Here is a 23,903-nt window from a genome sequence, read left to right on the forward strand (position 1 = left end):
GCCATACACTGGTAAGAGATACTTATGTATTATGCACAGGTATGCATGTTGTCTTATCTATCATATCACAGTGTTCTCTGTATGAAATAGAATGGTTTGTCATATGAAATCTACAATGCAATTGTACACTTTCCAAACAGATTGTCAACGCTTTTAAGATAGGAACCTAGAAGTGTGTTCTGAATCTCTGACTACCTATGTAAAACCTAAATTAAACTACATGGCCGGATAGGACCACAATAATATCGTTAATAAGTCCTTATTACATTTAATTGTGTGGTGATTAATGCCATGACATTTTGCCTTTCACAATTCACATTTTCACCAGTGCTATCTGGCAACTGCCCCTACCATTCCAATAAAAATCACTTCAGTAATAGCTTTCTACTAGTTAATTCCTAATGATATTTTCCATTCTATTCCAGGCCAGATCATACATATTTGAAAACTGTGCAGCATTTGATGCCCTGGTCTAGCCCGGATCATTTTTGCTTGAATTCTTTGATCTCACTTTGTTCCACATGTCTTTTTACCTCTTAAGTCACTTAATCTCTCACTTGAGCTTCCTTTTGCTGTTCCTGGCATTCTGCTCTTTCTGTTTCTTGATGCTCTCTTGAAGAGCTCATTATTCTGTGGTTTCTGTTGTACACCCATGACTGATCATCATTGCTTCTCCACAGATAACTTCTCTGAATGCTGGACCCAGATACCCCCATCTCCTCCACTTTGTCCAACAGAGTTGTCCAATGGATTTGTTACAAACTGACCTCATCACTCACTACTCCCAATCGGCAACCCCCTTCCCATCTCCCACAGAGAGTGTACTGCTCTCCACTTTGTTATCCAAGTGAGAAATCACCCCCTTCTCTGAACGCTGAATGTGTTCTGCTGATCCCATCTCATCACCCCTGTGCTGTGCTTTTCTTACCTCAATATTGCAATTCCTTGAGCTTTCATATTTGCTTAAACATTCTCGAAGTCAGATATCTCATCAACTGACTTGTAAGGAAACCTCGCTTATTTCCAATATGCGCTTCCAAATTCTTGAATCCAGTTTGGCCAGGTAGTGGGCATGTCTGTAAAATGCTCTAGTTTTTGTAAAATGCTCTAGTTTTTACATGTCTGTCTAAGTCAGGGTTTTCTGTTTATATTTTCTGTGGCATGCCATGTTCTCAGTTTACATTCTGTATGTTTTCTGTGCCTTTTAGCAGAGCAGGGTGCACTTTTAGTTTTCAAATAGAAATTAATAAAATGCCATGAAACTTCAGGTATCACATAGACCCAGCACCAAAGGTACAGGAACATTGATTCTCCGTGTGGGCCGTTCGCACATGAGCTACCGTGTATTTCGGAGTTGAATTTCGTCGAAAAGCATGGTTCATCTGTGGTGTGCTTTCCTGTTCATGTAAGAATATGGCAGTAAGATGGAAATGGTTTGCTGAGGTCTAAGGCCTCCTCATGGCCTTTCTTCTATCCTGGGTCAAATATCAGTGTCTGTCTTGATCTCTTTGTGATCTAAATATCCAGATGAAATCATCCACCATTCTATGCCTATGTGGGCACAAAGAAATTATTGTGAACATCTCCTTAAAATAATGAATTCTGTGTCTGTGTATGTTTTAAAAGTCAAATTAAACTTCTTTTCATAAACTTCAGTTGATTCAATGATGAGGACATGGTTCCAAACACGAGTAGAAGACCACTTTTATGGCAGCACTGAGAAAATACTTTCTGAATATTCAGATATAAAGGGGTTAATTATGATAGCTAAGTGGTACAACATAAGCAAACAATCTTCCCAAATTCCATTAAAATGGAAAACTATACATTAGTTATTGTCAATAAGACATCACGGCCACAACATACGATTTATTAGACAGTATTATACTGCCCAAAAGACAAAACAGTAAAATCACACTGAAAACAGTTGACTCAGAATGAGGAATACATTTACCAAAAAGTAATAATTTTAATATATGCAAGAAGTTTGAAAATGATATTTAATTGTCAGTTATAACTGGAAAGATTAAAATGTATTAATTTGATACAGCTTTTAAAAGATGAATTAGCATTTCCCACCTTCACATTTTCTCTGAGCGTGAACATTTAAATAGTATATGGCGGTATGCCAATTCCAAGAAGTTCTTTAAAATATATCTCCAGGAAACTTGTTCAGTGTATTTCTTGAAAACACATTTCCATGATTGGAAAGCCACCTAACTGTGTATCACTACACAGAATTCCCTAACAATTTAATGGGATATTTATTTTTGAAGTGGATTTTTTTTTTCCAGTATGACTGTGAGATATGCAATATATTAATCCAGCACCAAGTAAAATTCTCTGAAATGATAGGTTGATTATCTAGTGGAATCACGTGTCTCACACATTTGCTAAAACCTAGTTGACATTAGCCAAACAAAAATGTTCCTTCTCTGAAATTTAATGTCAGGATTATTTTATTTTAATTACAATTGACATTCTCCCATAATCCCAGCACTATGGGAAGCTGAGACAGGAAGTTATCTTGCGACCAGTAGTTTGAGACCTGCCTGGGCATCATAGGCGCCTATCTCAACAAAAAAACGAAATAAAGAATTAGCAAGCATGGCGATGTTCACCTGTAGCCCCAGCTACTCAGAAGGCCTGAGCCCAGGATTTTGAGGCTGCAGTGAGCCCTTATCATGTCACTGCAGTCCAGCCTGGGCAACAGAATGAGACTCTGTCTCTTAAAAAATTAGTATTTTTCTAACTGAACTCAATAAGCATTGAAGAACGTAAAAGTATTATTTCTTCATTTAAAATAGACATTCAGAATTTAAACCAGCATATGCCACTCTGGATATTTTGATATTCTCTAACGTGTTCTAAATATGTTATGTTCACAGTTATACCAAAGTAACTAATATTGGTAAATTAGTCATATTTGTAATAAGATACTTTTTAAGTCATTATTTTCAGTTTTTTTTTCTTTTTTTCTTTTTTTTGTCTAGAACTAGTCTTAAAAGAGAAAGGATTGAAAGAATGCCACTTAACTGTAGAATGCTTCAGGAAAATAAAATCTCTCTTCAATTAAATCCTTTGAAATAATCTATGCATAGCACTTTCCAAGCCAAGGCATGGGTTGTTTCATTGCATCTTATGCTGTGACAAAATCCTATAATTAGCACATTGATGTAATTTACCACTGTTTCATTAAAGCTGATTGCCTAACTATTTGGGAAGTTAACATGGCTACTTGAGTACTTGACCTGCCCTTTTTTTTCTATGCTACAGCTGTTAGTAGGAAGTGAGCAAAGGCATTCATTGCTGACAGTCATAGAAATCATCTTGGTAAAGGTTATCATACAAGACAAAGATGGAGTTTCACTCTGTGCATCCTCAGACCTTTCCATTTTTAATTGGTTTCGTTTTCTGATGAGACCTCAAATGACAGAACAAATATTTGACAGCTAAATTTTTACCAATTTAAAAAGTGAACTCATATTTATTTAACTTACATTGTTAATCATTTATCTTTTGAAAGTCTGATTTTTAAAAGTGTAATGCATTAAAGCAGTGTGTCCTTGAATTTAAGAGAGTCTACAAGTTGTGCAGAAATGGTGAAATCCATTTAAACGGCTTGAGGTAGGGATAAGAGGTAAATAATAGTTTATTTTAAAAAGTAGATTAAGCACAGTCACGTTGTCAAGAGTAACCCTCTTCTGTGTCTTTGGCCACCAGTGAAGAGCTGTGTACAATTATATATTTTACTCTTTAGCAACCCACCCCCAGCTATGGGACATGACAGATCAGTCAGCAGGGTACTCTCAAGTTAGGATAGTAGGATGATCAGAGAAAAATCCAGACTTGAATAGGAGCACCAGTACCATAAACCCTTATAAAAGCAGTGCTTCAGATCAAGAGGGAAATATATAGAGGTTCCCTACTACATGCAGTCTTCCGATAGCTTTAATACCGAAGTAGTCGCTAACACCCTTGTCTGAAAAGAGCATTTAGAAAAGAACAATACACACACACACACACACACACACACACACACACACACAACTTGTTGAAAATTCTGCATAAGCAATTTACATCCTGACAGAAGAAGGATGGGGTTTATTCTCTTTCATAATCCTCTGTTACACGCTTGCAATATGCTGCACATTAAGTAACAGGTTTTTGTTGCTAAAATTAAAGTGGTTTTCTATAGGAGACACCTTAGGTAAAATTGTCAATGGAGACCAAGTTTATTTCCATTATTTTTAATTATTTGCACAGGACATAAATATGAAAATAAACTTCTTGCATTTAGTTGTGGAGACTTTTTAATTTGAATATTTCATCCTTCCTAGAAGTTTCTGGGGTTGATGGGAACCTTCATCCTGGGCCCTCTGTCCCTTAAATCATTCTTAGTATGATGCACCTCCCTGTAGCCCTCCCACCATCCCCAAAAAAAGAGTCAGAGGAGAAGTGGAAACCTTAGTAATCTTAGTATTTCCATCTCTATATTCCTAGAAATTTCAATGTTTAGGAATTAAAGGAAAAGACAGGAGGGAATGTGTTTTGGAGCAGGAGACAGGAACGGTAAGAAATGCACAAGATGTCACTAAACAGTCATAGTAAAAATAGTATTAATAATTATTATTAAAGACGTTTAGAAAAAGAAAAATAACACCCCAAACAGTAATCAAACCACAATATCATGTACTATGGTGTATCAATTAAAATGAATGGGAATTACATGCAAATGCCTCAAATAAGATACCTCAAATAAGAAATGTAGAATACCTTTCCACTGATGATTTTTAGTTGTCAGGGCAAGTGAGACCCAAACAGCAGACAGAATGGTCCCAGCATGCTTGTTGCCTTTTTTTGTTTGCACAGTGGCTGTCAGTTCCAGCCTTACAGGTAGTGGAACCCAGCCGGAAGAAGGGGCGGGACCCAGCATTGCAGCCTGAACTGAGAGCAAATTTAAATTACTGAGCCTTTTTTTTCCTTTTTTTATTTTTCTACTCTGCGACAAACTGAAAAGATTCCAGCACGCTAATTTAACCACCCTGCTTCTTCTTTGCCTTTTTTTTTTTTTTTTTTTTGATTTTTTTTTTTTTTCCCTGCTTCTAGGATAATTAAAAGAGAAACCTGTAAAAGGCAACATTCCTGTGAGCGAGTTGGTGCTGCAACGTGCTGGTAAGAAAACGAGTTTAATTTTTTTCATCTTTTTTTTTTTTTTTTTTTTTTTTTTTTTGCTTTTTCTTTTTTTAAAGAGCTGAAGGCTTTGTCTGTCTAAGGCAGTCATAAGCGTGGCTTCCCTGCCGGGAGGGGTTAGCATGTAATGAAAAGGTGTAATAGCCTGATGTACGACCTTCGTGTCATACTTCTAATGGTTAATAACAGCATTCCTGTCTACCCCGATGATGCTTCTCTCTGCAAAGGGACTATTTGCCCAGTTGCAACAGGGCTGAGATTGTCGCACTATGACAATGAGTTGTTGATTGTTTGGAGTTGCGGTGTCCTGTCAGAAAGATTTCTTGACTTTCTCCAAGTTACTCCCTTCCAGGGATGTGACAGGTTTTAATAGGTACCTTGCAGACCATAAGGGGTTTGCTGTTTACTCATCAAACAGGAAGTGCAATGATGAAACTTTTTTTTTTAAGGAACGCTAATTGTCCTAGACTTCCTTAGTTCAGATAATGAAACAGACTAAAATGAGTGCTCAGTAAAGTCATTTGAATCCCTTTCATGTGTAACTAGTCAGGAGTTCATTAGACGGCCAACTAAGAAGAACCTACATCATTTGCAGACCTTGTACTTGCGGTGCCAACTTTATTCTTCAAAAGGACAAATTTTAATTCAACCCAATTAAATTCAACAAGTATTTCTGTGTATACTCTGCCTGGAACTGCTGCTGAGAAGGTGCTTGCCTGTTACTCTGTGGTGGGGGAATAACTGAAATTAGATAGTGTAAATTTGCAGCAACCAGATTTTCTTACTACCTTTAGCACTGACCAGATCACTTAAGACATTTCAGAGTGTGTGACTGTTGGCTATAAGATGAAGTTCTCAAGGTTACATATCCTACAATAGACGAACTTCCGTTCCTTCTCTGCTTGTAACTTTTGCTCATATGAAAAATGCAGCTCTGGCTAGTATATTTTATATCACATCTTAATATTATAAAGAAGGAAAAAACACATAGACATCTCTTTTTTCGTACACCAAACATGTCATTTGAAAATAGATCCATGTGTCAAACTTTGAGCTTATCCATATTTTAGCCTCAGAAGGAGGAAGACACATGGAGAGGTTTAGGCTTGTCAATGAGTCTGCTTGGATTTGGGTCAAGAAACTTAGGAACTACAATTTTCTCTGTTTGTTCGGTTGTTTGTTTTCTTTAAAACCACATGTGAAACAGCAAGGAATAGATTTTGCTGTCCCACCATTGTTCTTTGTAAACTGGTGTAGTTTTTATTTTTTTATTTTTTGTCTTTTGATTTTGAATAGATCACTAGAAATGTAATGGGAAAGTGGTCAAAAACAGAATGTAGTTACCGAATGTCCATTAAAACTTTTTCTAAAAAAAAAACAAAATCAAAAACAAAAAAACTCCTATGGATTTTGAAGGTTGTATGCCATTTGCATCTTATAGAGAAAGTGGCATTCCATACGCTGGTAACATTTGGTCTCCGGTCTCTGTAGCTATTCTATCTAATTGTGTCACTCTACATTTAACAGCTCTGAACATGCCATGCCCCTGGGTCCTCACCGGTGCCCCCAGAGCTCTTGAAATGTCTAAAAAGACCTTAGAACATTACAAAGTGTCAATTGTTAGAATAATTTCTGCCTCTTTACAACAAGAGAAAATGCTGTGGATTTAATAGTTCATTTTTAAAGTCTGTTCTTATCCACCAGTAACTGTCTATTAGCAACATTTCCGTTATAATTGGAATAAATTGTTGCCCAGTAACAAGCAACTAACTCCTTAGCGACTTTCCATAGAATCAGTGACTAGAAATAGCTACAAAGAGCTAAATGCAAGTCAAACCACAGCACTTGTGTTTTTCTATTATGGGAAAAAATTATTTCTTTATAATTTTACCATTCTATTAAATTCTCAAATTTCCAAATTGGGGTGCCTCTTCTTTGTAATTTTCTAATTGACCAAAATCCCGTACATGAAAAATAAAGGCCAACAGATCTTTGAAAATTTTTCTTTCTGGCTTAACATAAGAAAGGATAAGCACAACCTCTCAGACTATGAGTGTTAACAAGATTCCGAGCCAGCAACACCATTAAATGTGAAGAACTGCCATCATCTTTTGCAGAGCGCAATGTAAAATTAGGGGTTTCACTGTAGGACTCTGTCATTTGAAATAGTAATCAGTCCATAATACTATATATTGCTAAAGTTAAAATGATGCTTCCCCCATTAATAAAATATTGAATAACACTGAAATTATGTTAGTTAGATTTTACCCTGTTTTTTCAATAGATAGAGTCAGGAATACCCCCAGATCCTTTTACCTAAGTGTACATAATATCAGTATGTCTTTTCTTCTTTCCTCACTGAAGTGCTATGACATTACAGTCTCAGGAGAAATTTTCCTTAACAATAGTTCTGCATTTGCCATGAGCTCTTGCGGCATTTGGGAAGGATTTTCACCTTCTACTTGCACAGGTGTTGAAATAGAAAATACCTTATGACGAGAATACACATTGTTATTTTACACACAGACATATGGACAAAAATATATATGACGCCAGAATAAACATTAAAGGCAACATGAAAGTATATGGATTGCTCCCTAAAAATATGACATTTGACATTTGCTCAATTTATTATAAATGTTTACTGAGGATCAACTATGTGACAGGAAGTATGTCAGAATCTGTAGGGAACAAGAAAAACAAAAAAGCCATGTCTTGGTCATCAGGGGAATTACAATGTAGTAAGAAATGCAGCAGGTAGACTAGAAAATGTAATTTGATTGATTAGTCTATGATGACCTTAGCATTGTGTCAGGCTATTGGGATCAAAAAAAGTTGTAACTTTATTTCTGAGTATCTGGAGCTGGCATAATGTTTGCTTCTCTCATTTGCTTCAATTCTTTACCTATAGCCACACATGTTTTCCATTTCCTGTGTTTTTTTAAAAAAAAGAAATCTTATTGATATAAGTAGTCTTAACAGCTGTAATTTTTGTGTGTTTTTACTGTAAAATAAAAATGGGCAGGAAGTGCTGAAGAGGTATCAAGAGGTATCAAGTCCCATTTCTCATCACCCACTGCCTTTGTCATTCGTAATCTACTTAGACCTCTGTCCTCCTCATCTTTACACAGAGGAAATGACCTCATCCAACACTATAATTCTTTTATTCCATCCTAGTAGAAGATGGGTAGCTTTTAAGGAAAAGGTATGGTTATGGCGGGCTTGTCCACCTGCGGTTTAAACAAAATACAAGACAATTACCAGCTAACAAGCTCTAAGTCTTAACCTCTGCATTCGTGTTGAATCGATGTTTGCTTATACCTGCCCCATGGTTTTATACCTTCGGCTCTCTTCATTATCATGTTAATGCCCCCAAGACTGTAGAGGAAAATTGCAACAGAATAGTACGTGTACGTTGAGAATGCTGTTCTAGCAGCTGTTCAAATGCTTCTTACATGTGATCCAAGAAAAAAAGAATGTCTTTCCCCTTAAACAACATTGCATAATCTGATATTTCTGTGTACCTTTTAAAGTAGCACTTGAGCAATCTGATGAGCTTTCATTGATTTATACACCTGTGAAGTCACAAGAATCAAGCTGCAGAGAATTTCCATTCATACAAAAGTTTCTTGTGTCACTGTGACTCTTGCCTCCACACCTGGCCTTCACACAGGCCTTCAGATGTGCATTCTGTCACTATAGGTTAATTTACATTTTATAAAATGTCATATAAATGGAATTATGCAGTATGGATTTTATGTCTGGCTTTTTCATTTTGCATACTGACTTTCTGATTCATACATGCTGTTGCATACATCAGTAGATTTTTTATTGCTGTGTAGTATTTCACTATATAAATAAGCAAAAGTTTGTTCATCTGTTCACCTGTGGATGAATACTTGGGTACTTTCCATTTGGGAACCATTATAAGTAAAGCTGTATGAACATTCATGTGCAAGCCTTAATGTAGGCATAGGTGTTTCTCTCAGGTAAACAGCTCAAAGTGCTGGATCATATGGTAGAGGTATGTTGTATAAGAAAAAACCCCACAGTTTTCCAAAGTGGCTGTAACATTTGATGCTTTCTCCTGCAATGTTGGAGAATTCCAGTTGCTGGATATCTTCGCCAACATTTTGTGTATTGCCAATCTTTTCAATGTTAGCCATTCCAGTGGGTATGTAGTATTAACTCACTGTGGTTTTAATAAATCTTCCCTGAAATTGAATGATGTGGGGCATCTTTTCATGTACACATTGGCTTATGGTAAAGTATCTGTTCTAATATTTTGTCCAATTTTTATTGGGTTCCATGTGTCATCTTAATATTGAGTTGTAGGAGTTTTATTTTCTCCTGGATAGACACCTCTTTTCAGATATGTGTGTGGAAAACCTTTCCTCCCAGTACGTGACTTTCCTATTATTTTTATTGGTGTCTTTTCAAAGCACAACATTTTTTCATTTGAATTAATTCAAGTTACCAATGTACCACATACCAGCATAAAAATTTATTTCATGGTTCATACTTTTTGTGTGGACAAAGTGGAAATGCTAAGATTTTTCTCCTGAGTGCTTCTCTATAAATTTTATAATTTCTATGTTCACTCACAGTTCTATGGTGCATTTTGAGCTAATGTTTATGTTTAGTATGAAATAAAAACCAGGGTTCAATTTTTTTTTGTCATATGGAGAGCCAGTTGCTTCAGCACCATTACTAAAAAGACTATTCTTTACCCTCATTTAATTACCTTAGTTTATTTGCCAAAAATCACTTGACAGTAGATGTGTTGGTCATTTTCTGGGATCCGTCCCATGGATTTATACATTTATTCTTTCACTAATTCCACACCATATTGATTAGTTTTATAGTAAGTCTTGGAAACAGATACTGTATATTCTCCAATTTGCTCTTTTTAAAAATTGCTTTGGGTCTTCTAAGTTCTCATTTTTATATAAATTTTAGAATTTGCTTGTAAATATTTACCCCAGTAAAAATTCTGGTGACATTTTTATTAGAATTGCATTGAATATAAATTCAATTTGTAAAATTGACATTTTAACTCTATTGAGTCTTCCATCTATAAACAATTATTCAGTTGTTCTTCATTTATGTAGTTCTTTAATTTCTCTAAGCAATGGATTGTAGTTTTTGGTACACATGTATTTCACTATTTTTGTGAAATGTATTCCTAAATGTTCAAGGGGACTTCAAGAAGGTCATGGAAAAATGGAATTAAAAGTTAAAAATAAAAAAAATGTAAACTTTATTTCTCAACATAAGCGCCATCAAAGTCAAGAGACTTTTATACGCAATGATACCAGCCACTTAGTTTATCTCTAAAGAACTGGGAATCCTGAGAATTTAACTTATGGCAATGCAACATTTTTTACACTATTAACTGAAGGAAAAAATGGTATCCTTTAAATAATTTTTAGGATTAGAAAACAAAAAGGCAGAAAGAGACAAATCAGGAATGTAAGGCAGATGCCTAATGATTTTCCAATGAAACTCTTACAAAATTGCCCTTGTTTGAGAGGCTTACGTAAGCAGGAGCATTGTTTTGGTGAAGGACTCTATGATAAAGGTTTGGCATTCTCAAAACACTCTTATACAATAAACAGATACTATCTTTCTTTGGTCCTCCACAAAGTCAACAAGCAAAATGCCTTGAGCATCCCCAAAACACTGTTGCCATGACCTTTGCTCTTGAGTGGTCTGCTTTTGCTTTAATTGGACCACTTTCACCTCTTGGTAGCCATTGCTTTGGTTGTACTTTGTCTTTAGAATCATACTGGTAAAGCCATGTTCCATCTCCTGTTACAATTCCTCAAAGAAATCCTTCAGAATCTTCATCCTACTTGTTTAAACATTCTATTGAAAGCTCTGCTCTTGTCTGCTGTTGATCTGTTTACAATGGTTTTGGCACCCATTGAGTGGAAAGTTTGCTCAACTTTAATTTCTTAGTCAGAATTGTATAAGGTGAACTATTTGAGATGTCTGTGGTGTTGGTTATTGTTCCTGCTGTGAATTGTTGGACCTCTTCAACTAGGGCAGGAACAAGAAAAATATTTTCCTCACAAATCGATGTGGACCGTCTGCTGCTGTGGATTTCATCCTCAACACTGTTCTCATCCCTTCTTTAAACAAGTTATCCATTTGTAACTTGTGAATTTATTTGGGTAACTATCCCCACAAACTTTACGCAAAGCATCAGTGATTTCATCATTCTTCCACCCAAGCTTCATTCTAAATTTGATGTTCGTTCTTGCTTCAGTTTTCATAGAATTCATGTTGATCTAGTAGGGGCTGTTTTCAAACTCATCTTGTGTCTTTCATAGTGACTCAAACTAGATCCTGTTCAGGCATTTTATTAAAAGTTAGTATGAATGTATTACAGTGCAAAATAAATGGAAATCCATGCATAATTTTTTCATAATATGCATTTTTCATGAATACTTTGAAGACCCCTTGCAGAACGTTTTAGTTTCTTAATAAGTGAAAATTTTTTCCAAGTGTTTGTGGCTATAATATACAAATACTATTGATGTTTGTTTACTGACCTCTTATACTGCTATCTTAACAAATTTCCTTGTTATTGTGAATATTTTTAAATTCATATTAGGATTTTCTAAATACACCGTGAACTTTTTGATCAAAACACTTCATTCTTTCCAACTGTATGTCTTTTATCCTTTTTCTTAGCTGTTTGAAATATCTAGGACTTCGAGTGAAATGTTAAGTAGAAATAATGAAAGTGAACATCCTTGACATGTTCCCAGTCTTAAGGGAAACACATTTAGTCTCTCACTGTAGAGAATGAGGTATTTTTATGCAGAGTCTTTACCACATAAAGGAGGTGAAGTCCCCTTCTATGCCTGGTTTGCTGAGAGTTTTTGTAATGAAAGAGCATTGTCCTTCTATGTACTGAGGATTTGATTTGCTAATACTTTTATTAAGAATTTGGTGTCTTTTTTTCATGAAGGATACCAGTTGTCACCTTGCCTTCTTGTAATGTCTTTGGTGTGGTATTGGAGTAATATTAGTGTCATAAAATTGGTTGGGAAGTATTCCTTCCTTCTCCGTTTTATGCAATGTTTTGTGTAGAATTGGTATTTTTTTCTTCCTTAAGTGTTTGATGGAATTTACCAGTAAGCTACCCATGCCTGGCCTTTTCATTGTGGGGAGACTTTTAATTAAATATTCAATTTTATTAGTAGATATAGGGTTACTTAAATTTTTCATTTTTCCTTATGCTCGTTTTGGTCATTTATGTTATTCAAAGAACTTATATAATTCATCTGAGTAATCCCAAGTACAGGTTGAGCATCCCTAATCTGAAATCCAAAATGCTCTAAAATTCAAAACTTTTTGAGCACCCAGCATGATGCTCAAAGAAAATGCTCACTGGAGAATTTTGGGTTTCAGATTTTCAGATTAGGGATTCTGAACTAGTACATAGGTACAATGCAAACATTGCATTCCAAAATCTTTTCAAAATAGAAAATCCAAGACCATTCTGGTCTCAAGCATGTTAGGTAAGGGATACTCAACCTTCATGGCCATAAAATATTCATATTCCCTTATCCCCTGTTTATTATAGGATCTCTAGTAGTATCTCCACTATCATCCCTAGCATTGATAGTTTGTGTGTTCTACCCTCCCTTTTTTTTTTAAATGAGTCTATTAGTTTTACACTTCTGCCATAACAAATTGCCAAAATCTTAGTGGCTTAAACTATACAAGTTTCTTCTTTTTGAGTTCTGTAGATCAGGAGTCTGATACAGATCTCACCAGACAAAAATCAAAGTGTCACCGGGCCTGTAGTCCTTTCAGAAGACACTAGAGAAGGATCCATTTTCTTAGGGTTGTAGAACTCAGATCCCTGTTTCTTGGCTGCTTATCAGCTGAGGGCCATTCTCACCTTCTGGAAGTCACACATATCCCACGACCTGTAGACTTCCTCCTCAATCTTCAAAGGCAGGAATACTGAGTCAAATACTTCTTACTCTTCAAATTTCCCTTCTTCATTCTTCTATCTCATACCTTTAATTCAACTGTGAAAGGTTCTCCACTTTTAAGGCCCCATGTGATGATACTGGACCCGCCCAAATACTCCAGAATAATCTCCCTATCTCAAAGTTCATGCCACTAATCACATCTGCAAAGTTTCTTTTGCCATCTAGTACTGCATATTTAAAGATTTCGGGGATTAAAGCATGGACAGCTTTGGAAATCCATTCTTCTACCTTCTCTGGTAGAAACCTATATAATCAATTTAGTCCTTTTCTCTTTTTCTAATATATACCTTTAGAGTTATAAATTTTCACCCAACCACAACTTCAGCTTTATCTCTAAATTTTATTTCATTTTTATTTTCTAAAATAATGTCTAATTTCTTTTGCAATTGCTTTTTTTTTTCATTGATTTTTGAGAAGAGTATTATTTAATTGCCAGATACTTAGGACCTTTCTAGATATTTCATTATTGCTGATTTTTAATTTAATCCCATTTATCAGGCAATATGCCCAATAATCAAGAATATATTTTGATTTATGTCTCAACATATGGCTTATCTTGATGAAAACTCCAGATGTACATAAAAAGAATGAGTATTCCACAGTTATCTGATGTAGTATTTTATTTCCATTTAGGTTGGTACTGTCCTTATGATCCATTTTCCTACCTTTTTTTTTTTCTTTTTTGAGGGGGGGCACTATCTGTTCTATCAGTTACTGAGAGTATTATATCTTTATTATTAAATATTTGTCTGTTTCTCCCTTAAGTTCTCTCAGATTTTGTTCCATGTATTTTGAAGCTCTGTTATTAGGTGTGTATACATTTATAATTGTTACATTATACTGCTGTGTTGACCATTTTAAATTATAAAGTATCCCTCTTTTCTTGAGTAGAATATTGTAGAGATTAAATATTTGTTTTAAACTTAACCCAATGTACTCAGAGTTAATGCCATTAACATTCCAAAAGTATATTTCCATTTACTTTCTGGCTTTTGAGCTATATATATAATAATATATATTATTTGTATCCACAATATAAACACAAATAAGTTGTTTTTGCTTTAAGTAATCATTTCTCTTTTAAAGAATTTAAGAGAAGAAAATATACTTATATACCCTGAACATGTTTTTCATTACTTGGAATGCAATCCTCCTGGTAATAAATTTTCTCACTTTATCTAAAAATGTTTTGATTTCATCTTCCTTTTTTGGATAGCTTCACTAAGCATAGAGTTAATTATTGACCAATTGTTTAAATGTTTAGCCATTTGCTTTGTCATTCCAATATTATCCAGGCTCCATAATTTCTAAGAAGTTAGAAGTCAATCAAAGCCTTCTTCTCCAATTAATGTGTGTTTTCTCTAGCTGAGTTCAAGATTTTTTTTCTTTGGCTTTCAGCAGTTTAATTACAATGTGCTTAGGAATAGTTTTGTTTTAGTTCTGTTTGACATTCATTAAGTTTTCTGATTCTGAATTAAATGTTATATGCCAAATTTGGGGGAAATTCTGTAACTATTTTTTTCAAAACATTTTCATGCTTGTTTCTGTCTCTTTTCCTTTGGGAATTGCAATTGCATATTGGATAGCCTGAGTGATGCTCTTCCACAGGCCTCTCAGGCTGTGTTATTTTTCTATCAATGTGTATCCTCTTTATTCTTCAAATTGGGTAATTTGTATTGATTTATCTTCAAGTTTACTCAACTTTACTCTGCCATCTCCAATCTGCTGAGTTGCTCTGGTAAATTATTAAAATTTATCAAATTTTTTGTTCTCAAATTTATAATTTTTCTATAAATTTATTTCTCTGGAGGTTCTCTTTGTATTGATTACATATTACTTTTTAAAATTATTTGAACACACTTATCATTGCTGCTGTTAAGGTGTTGTCTGCTAAATCCAACATCTGTGACCATTGTGAATCAGTTTCTATTTATTGTTTGCTCCTGTATATGGCCTATACTATCCTGTTTCTCTGCATGTCTAGTAATTTTGGGTTGTAAACTAGACATTGAAGATAATCCATTGTCATGACACTGAATTCTGTAATCATCTGAGAATTATTGCTCTGTTATTACAGTATTTAATTAATTTGCCTGGACATCAATGCAATGTTTGTCTTCTCATTGGTGTGCAGCTGCTAATATATCTAGTCTGTTCATACAACTCACAAATGCTGCTTTTATTAGTCTGGCCTCCTAGAGGTTTCCCCTACGCCCATGTAATTTGGAAACTGAGAATTTAGGCACGAGTTTACTCCTATTTGGGGGTTCTCCCTTTCTATGGGTTCTTCTATGAATTTTCTTCTATATCCAGATACTATGGACATATTTGCAGGATCTCACTTCTGACACTGCAAACTCCTGAAGCTTCAGCTTTGTGCTGCCTAAAGTTATGAGTACTGTTGTGGATTGAATTGTGCCTCCCCTCAAAAAAAACGTTGAAGTCATAATTTCCATTGTCTAACAATGTGAGCTTATTTGAAAATAAGGTCATTGCTGATGCAGTTAGTTAAGATTAGATCATACAGGAGTAAGCTGGGCCCCTAATCCAATCAGACTGGTGTTTTAAAGATGATAGCCATGTGAAGACAGAGACACACAGGGAGATGCATTGTGACAGTGAAGGCAGAGACCAGAGTTACATGCCACTGCAAGTCAAGGAAAGACAAAGATTTCCAGGAAACCACCAATATCTAGGAAAAGGTAAGAAAGAGTTCCTTTACAGGCTTCAAAAGAAATGTGCCCTGCTAAGCCCCTTATTTTGAACTTCTGGCCTATAGAACTGTACTGTGATATATTTGTTGTTTTAAGCCATCCAATTTGTGGTACTTTTTTCAGCAGCCCTAGGAAACTAATATAAGTACTATTGTTACATATACCCTTAGCAGGTTTGTTGTAAAGACAGTCGTGCCTTTTAAAAAGTCTGGGATTTAAGAATGTAAAATGAAATCCTGATGAGAATGATACATGCTTAAAATGTTCTGGGGATGTTTGGTTGTTCTTGCTATTTTCATTGAGTCATTTGTTTCATGTAATGGTTATGCCTATGGTTAACCATCATATTTACTATGAAAATGAAAGTAAATAATTATTCAATCATTGAAAGAAAAAGTGAGGCTTAATTATGCTAAACTGTTGGTCCAGAGTCACATACTAAGCTCTTGGAAGAACTGGGAAAAAGAGAATCATGTCATTTTCCACTCCTAGTTCACCCTCTAAACTACATCTGAGCTATTGACTATTAAATATCTGATACTTAACACTGATTCTTAACAATGAAAAAGTTCAGCATCTAAATAGGAATGGTTTGAATTCAGACAAACCAGGGATTATATTTTAGAAACAAGCTACTTGTGTCCTGTTCTTATTTTTATAACAGTGCTATTTCCTATAGGTAGTCAAGGAAGCCCTCCCTCAGAAAGGTAACAATTAAATTCTAGAGTAATGTGAGGAAAGAAGTCCTGGGATATTCAGGGAAATAGTATCCAGGGGCAAAAGGAAACAACATATAAAATAGTACTGTAGGCCAAGTGCAGTGGCTCATGCTTGTAATCCCAGTTCTTAAGGAGGCAGAGGTAGGAGAATAGCTTGAGCCCAGTAGTTCGAGACTTGCCTAGGCAATATGGCAAGACCCCATTCTCCACAAAAAGGGGGGAAAAAGGACAAAATAATACCATAGCACGAACAAGCTTAACAAAGTAAGTTAGCATGGTGGGAGCAGAGTAACAATGAGAATGGTAGAAAGAGAGAAGTCACACCTTCTGAGCAGAAGTTGACAAACTGTAAAAAGCCGAAAAGTTAAACATACTATAGACTTTGCAGACCATAATGTCTGTGGATCAACAACTCAATTCTGTGTTTTAATGTGAATGAAAGCAGCAATACACAATATATAAATAAGTAAACACGACAGTTTGGCAGTAAAACTTACTTATGCACACTGAAATTTGAATCCAATATAATTTTTGTGTGACAACACTGTAAAATTGGAAAAATTATTCCTAACCTGCAGGCCATACAGAAAAGGTAATTTGTCACCCCCTGCTGTGGGGGTTATTACTACATAGGATGCAATTATCTGCAGGAGAGGAAGTCACCAGTCAGGGTTTGAACTGAAGACTTTTTTTTATTTTAAAAAAAGGATTGTTGTGACTGTTCTACGGAGAGTAGACTGTAGGGAAGAAACATGTGGCAGCAAGAACAGTCAGGTGACTCCTATCAGATGTGATGAGGTCAGGACTAAGACTTTAGCCGTGGAAATAATTGGAAGAGGACAGATTTAGGGCATACTTTAGTAGTAGATCTGAAAGGTTCACTGGTAAATTGGGAATGATGTTTTTAACACACAGGTCAATAGGATAATGCTTTCTTTGGAAAAGATGGAGAGCAGGCAGACTGAGAAGATGTCAAGTTCAGAACGCCCGAAGTAGTATTCCAAGGAACATTTCAGGAATTGTTTTTATTGGAAAAGATTTTTATAAGTCATATGTGGAACAATTCCCTACTTTTATATTTCTAGAGCACTTTTTTTGTGAACACATTTGATGATGTCCAGGTACATTATCCTATATGTCTCTGATTTTGGGAGGGCAGTTGTTACATGCTTGCTCAAAACGAAGCAGATAGATGGAAAGAGATTACAGAATTTTCTCAGTAGCATTTCAGTGGGTTCCTGATGGTCTAGTCTTATATCTCATGTCCCCTGAAACTTTGACCCAGGAGCCTTTCTAACACACCAATTTGCCCATGTCTCACTCATATGGAAGGAGATATGTAAAATTGGTGAAGGTATTGACTTACCAAGGTCGCAATTACTGGCGGAATTGTTTGAGCTCATGCGTTGGACACTCAAAAAAAAAAAAAAGTAATTTTCTACTGCCAGATCAAGTTTTCAGGGTAGCATCATTATTTGGGAAGACAGGGATATTCAATTATATAATTTGAGGGCCTCTTTCTGGAAAACAAATATAATCAATCCATCAGTAGGAAGACAAAGAACACGTCATGCCGTAATTAAAAGTTTCCCCCTATTGTGTTCAATATACATTATCCTCATAGGTAATTTGAGGCTAAGAAGTGCTTCTAGTTACTTGTTAACACTTTGCTCAGGCCTTCTCTGTATAGTTTACGCATAAAAGGCTTAACTTTTAAATAATGAACGCTTAAACTCTCAATTGTAAACAATTAAGATCATGGAGGGCATTTTTCTTTGAGTGGGCAGACATTTTCTTCCTTTTATTATTTTCTGTACTCCACTTTTAAGCTGTGTAGCTCTTTCTTTTGTAATGGTTATCGACAACACCCTTTTATTTTGTATACCATCGCTTCTGAGCCATTTTGGCACCTGGTTCTGCTAAAGTTAACTGGAGACTGCTGCTTTCCACTGCAGAGACTGCTGGGTTTTTGTTCTCTTGAATACACATTCCAAGGCGAAGAGTTGGTTAGCACAGCTTAGTTAGGAATAATTGACAGATATTCTGGGAAATTTCCTCAAACTCAAGAACATTCTGGGCAAATACCACATAATTTCAACGTGTTTCAGTGTAATGCCATTTGTGTTTACAAGGAAAGATTATCATTTTATATCTCTAATTTCTGATTTAACTTTAATCATACGGCTCTTCCCCTCTGAACAAGTAGGTTCAGTCACATGGTATGAATTATTCAACATTATGTTTACTGTTGAGAAGATATTTGAGAGCTAAGTTTGCAGAGGCAAAGGGCTACTTGAATTTCAAGGCTGTCTTTTATTACCAAGCTGAGAATCTTAACAGTATTGTGATGTCTATTCACATCTGTTGGGAAAGGGGGATTTAATCCAAAAATCAGGAAAGGAGGTATCAAAGTAATGCCATCTGGCTGGGACCCTAACATCTGTATTTGGATGGTAGTAATGCCCTTATCCTACTCTCCAATATCTTTAACCCAAAGATATTCATGGTAAGTTAAAATCTGCGCTAAATATACTTGTTGGCATGCAAGTTAAAAAAAAAAAAGAAAAAAAAAGCATCTGCCCTAACAGATATCCAACTTCTTGGTAGGAAAATGTAAATTTATTTCTTATGGCATTTTCTGAATATATAATATTTTTTAAATGAGAACCTTTGCATATTCTTCAATCATACTTTTTTTTTTCAATACTATGATTTTTCTATATTCCTTGTGTTCTTTCCTACAGAGTTAGTAAACTCTCAGTGTTGGCCCCGTTCTGGCCTTTAATGTTTAGCTTCAAGGAACTTAACTGTTCTTCATTTTGCGAATGGTTCATTTAGTGACTAATACTGTTTTAAAAAGTGATCCTTTGGTAAGTCAAGTATTATAAGGACAAGTAATATAATTGAAATTATTCTTATGTAAAAAAATTCCAGAAATATAGGTAACTTAAAGATATTATTTCTTTATTTCTATCACAGCCAATTCAGATATCTGTACAAATGCAGAAGGAGACAGATAATTCAAACTAGTTAACCTACACATCATTTCTGTTGTTCTTCAAAATGGACAAATGTATCATGAATAAAACCATGAGGCTGAGAACAGTGGCCAGTCCACATTCTTAGCCTGGCCTCTGATTAGAAGTTTCAGCTACATGTCTGTAGCACATTCCATAAGATGGGGTTGTGGGGGAGGCATAAATGTATCATGTTTTTAAATTAAGGTTATTGGAAAGAATGGAGAACTGAGAATACCATTCTGCCCACTCCAATACTGGTGTTGCCTTTGATTCAGAGAGTTTTTGCATGACAGCAAAAATACAATGGGTGGGCCCAGAAGTGTTTCATCTCTCTGGTTTACCTAAGTCATAGTCACAGCTAAGTAGGTAGAGAAAATAGAAACATCTGGTGGGCATTCAGTCACCCAGAATTTTGAAGCTAATCCCCTCTTAATTATAAACCTCATCAATCACATTTGCATCCTCACCCTGTCTTAGTTTTTTGACTGAGCAGTTTTCTAGGCCGAGTGCTGTTATGACCTAGTACTCCTAAAAAATAAATAGGATTAAGAGCTCCACAGACTGTTTTTATATGACCCTTGAGTTAGAATGATTTCACATTTTTAAGAGGGAAGAAAGGAAGGAAAGGAGAAAAAGAGAGAAAGATCAGATAAAAACTGTATGTGGCCTGAAACACCAAAAAAAAAAAAAAAAAAAAAGTCATCATCTGGCCCTTTATAAAAAGAATTTGCCAGTTCATAAATGACATAGAAACTGACGTTTAAAACAATGTAGCATAGGAATCTTTTCATTCCTGATGTTCCCCAAGGAAAATGAATCCCTCATATAATGGGGCAGTTTATTATTTCTGTCCTCGGAATATCTGTAATACAATTTATTGCTCTAGGCATGAGATTATCCCTGAGGTTGTTTTGAGTCTCACTTCTTACTGTTGAGTCATTGACAAGCATCAGTTGAAAACGTTGCCAGACACCAGATTCTATATAAACAGTTTTCTTACATACCCTTCCAGGAAAAAAGTTAGCCATCAGATTTGCTGTCTTTGTCTGAGAAAAATTAGGTTATGTGGCACAAAAATTGACTGTCAGCGGGAAAGCCAAGATGTGAACGGGAAAAAAACATAGATTTCAATGCTATTTAGTTCTCAGTTACATTACGAGTGTCCACCCACTGAAGGCTGGAATCTGGCCAATGAAAAGCTATATTTATTTGCTGAAGCTCACAACCCCAGTTAGGTATTTTTATCATTAAGTATATTACACATTTTGGATATTTGATTTGTGCTGATTGAAATTCAGACAAACATGTACCAGAAAATTCCTATTTCCAAAGGAAGAAGATAATGTACACGTTCCTCTTGATAGCATCTGATGCAGTTAGGGCATTATTACATTTAATTTTGGATTGGAGAAAAAAATCAGTAATACATGATAAAACTCTCTCTAAATGTGCCTAAATCTAAAAATACAGTGATATAGTCATTAGAGGAAAATGATGTTTTGGTTGTATTTGGGCTCACCATGACTATAGTATATGAGATCTTCCTAAATAAATTATTAAATCAGAATGACAGAGAAGCTACCCTTGCAGGGATTGTGGCTGTAAGAAGTCAGAAACTCGTGGACACCCTTGAATGGGTCTTTATTTGGCCCCAGACATTTTTGGAAGCAGACCTCCATCATTTCTGGCTAGGAAAGTTTCAGTTTTAAAAGAATTCACAGCAAAATCTAAATCACCGGAAGCAACTGAATATTTTTTCTGGTTTAGGAGCAATGACAAGGTAAAAGCACAAAGAATGGGTTAAGTTAATTGGTTTGGTTTGGTTTGGTATGGCTTGGTACAATTGGAAGGACTTCTAAATCTTTGACTTATTCATGCTTCAATGTGCCCATCCCCACTCTTCTCCTGGCATTATCTTGCTAACAGGTCACTTGTCTGTTCTGATTTTTTTACATTGCTTCTTTTTTCCTCAAGTAAAGACTGCCTCTTAGAATCTGAGATAGATGGAGAATAAAGAAGTACCCTCTTTCTCCACCTTCTCATCTTTAATAGAGATGGTTCATCTAAACTAATTTTTTTTGTTGTTTTTTTGAGACGAAGTCTTGCTCTGTCGCCCAGGATGGAGTACAGAGGCACAATCTCAGGTCACTGCAACCTCCGCCTCTCAGGTTCAAGTGATTCTCCTGCCTGAGCCTCCTGAGTAACTGGGACTACAGCTGTACACCACCATGCCCGGTTAATTTGTGTATTTTTAGTAGAGATGGGGTTTCACCATGTTGGCCTGGATGGTCCCGATCTCTTGACCTCGTGATCCACCAGCCTCGACCTCCCAGAGTGCTGGGATTACAGGCGTGAGCCACCGTGCCCAGCCCATCTAGACTAATTTTCAAAATACACAGAAGTTATGATGGAAATGAGATAAGTATCATGACGGTTTCATCACCTTTTCTATAATTTTCACCACTGAAAACAGGCAAAGAGCTCTGTTTTTTCTAAGGTAGGGTCTGATTGAAAGCTGTGATTAAGAATATGAGCTCCGAAACCACACAGACCTCAGTTTAGGTTCTAGATCTACCAGGAGACTTTGAACAAGTCATTTAATATTTTAAAACTCAAGTTTATACTCTTGGAAAGTGAAAATATTAGTATCTTCCTCAATGATTCGTTATGTGGAATAAATTGCATAAAGTGTGCAATCCTGAAACATGATGGTTTCTTAATAAATGGGAATTACTATTACTATTAGTCACAATTTTACCCTTTTTACCTTTTTCTGTGCAAAGAAAACATAACTGTGCATTCAGTGTCTTAACCAAGCAGCATCAAGCCTGACCTAGAGACTTAGCCTGATCACTCCTCCGCCTTTTGGCTAAGATCAAGTGGAGATTTAGCCTGGATCCCGGGATCTCACCTATGATTTCTGGTACCTAGAATCTTATTTATGAATGTGGACCTCACTGGGTCTTTGGAAATAATCGTTCCTGGTTCTTTCTTCACCACATAGCTCAATGGTGTTTCATCTATTTAGAAGCAGAATCTTTAACTTGGTTAAGTCATATATGTAACCACAAAATATAAAACAGTCAAAAGAAGAGTGTTTCTATGAAAACATGGGAGCCCAAAGCCTCATCCAACAGGCCTCTGAGTCATGTCTGAAGGACCTATAACCTCCATTAATCCCTCTAGAGGAGGACTGAAGCAGTGGATCCCCCTTAACTTAGCACAATAACCAGGTTTATTTGAGAGTCAGCTCCCCCTATCTAACAGAACCCCTTTCTCTGCACACAGCTACCCATAGCCCAAGCTCTCCTGACCCACTGTGCAGCTCTCTCAATTTGAGGGTAATTCAGAGAAACATAGCAAACAATCTCTTAGTAAAAGCCTGGAGTCCTATGCACTGAAATACAGTCCTTAGTAGAATCACAGGGGGTTCACATGAGCTATTCATATTGCCACAAATTTCCTAAGTGAGCAAGATGCTACCTAATTTGAGAATCATTGCTATAAAGGACATAGATGGTCACAGATTCCTAAACTTCCAAATTGAAGGAAACAGACTCACTCTTAAGCATTTGAAGATGGGTATGTAACAACTACCTTTGAAAGTGAGAATGAAAAAGGATAACTAAAAACTATGTTATACAGAAAACTCAAAGTGCAAAGAGAATCATCAACATCCCAATAAATTGTTCTTGTGGGGACTGTTTTCTAAACATCACATTAGCTTGGTTTTCATCTCCAAACACCATAAATTTTAATTTAGTTGTTGTTTGCACCTCAGTATCATTCACATGATAAAGAATCTTGCCCGGTGGTGGCAGGCACCTGTAATCCCAGCTACTCTGGCGGCTGAGGCAGGAGAATCACTTGAACCTGGGAGGTGGAGGTTGCACTGAGCCAAGATCGCACCATTACACTCAAGCTTAGTTGACAACAGTGAGACTTCATCTCAGGAAAAAAAAAAAAAGAATCTTGCCCAGTGTTTGTACTTCGAAAAAAGATTTGAGTGGACTGTTCTTCCCAGTTCCTTCTTATCGTTCAGTCTAAGTAATCATATCCTTATAGAGACTTTCCTCAACCACTGAAACTAGAGTAACTAACAAGTCACTTGACATCACATCGAAGTGCTTTCTGTGTGCCATTTATTCCTATATGTTTTCATGTTTATTTGCATGCTTAATTATTTGTTTATTACTTGTCTCCACTTCAAAATTTATCCCATAGCACAGGGAATTTCTTTGT

General features: G+C 35.9%; 1 protein-coding gene across 1 annotated transcript in view; it reads left to right on the top strand.

Annotated features, from left to right (window-relative positions):
• Positions 1 to 5,091: 5,091 nt before the first annotated feature.
• The window catches only part of CELF2 (CUGBP Elav-like family member 2), an 866,203-nt gene continuing 847,391 nt past the window's right edge, over positions 5,092 to 23,903 (top strand). The window contains exon 1 of the mRNA XM_050802681.1: positions 5,092 to 5,175. The gene's annotated coding sequence lies outside the window, so the exon portion shown is untranslated. The remainder of the gene's footprint in view (positions 5,176 to 23,903) is intronic.

This window comes from Macaca thibetana, chromosome 9 (assembly GCF_024542745.1).
Source record: "Macaca thibetana thibetana isolate TM-01 chromosome 9, ASM2454274v1, whole genome shotgun sequence".
Classification (NCBI taxonomy): Eukaryota; Metazoa; Chordata; class Mammalia; order Primates; family Cercopithecidae; genus Macaca; species Macaca thibetana.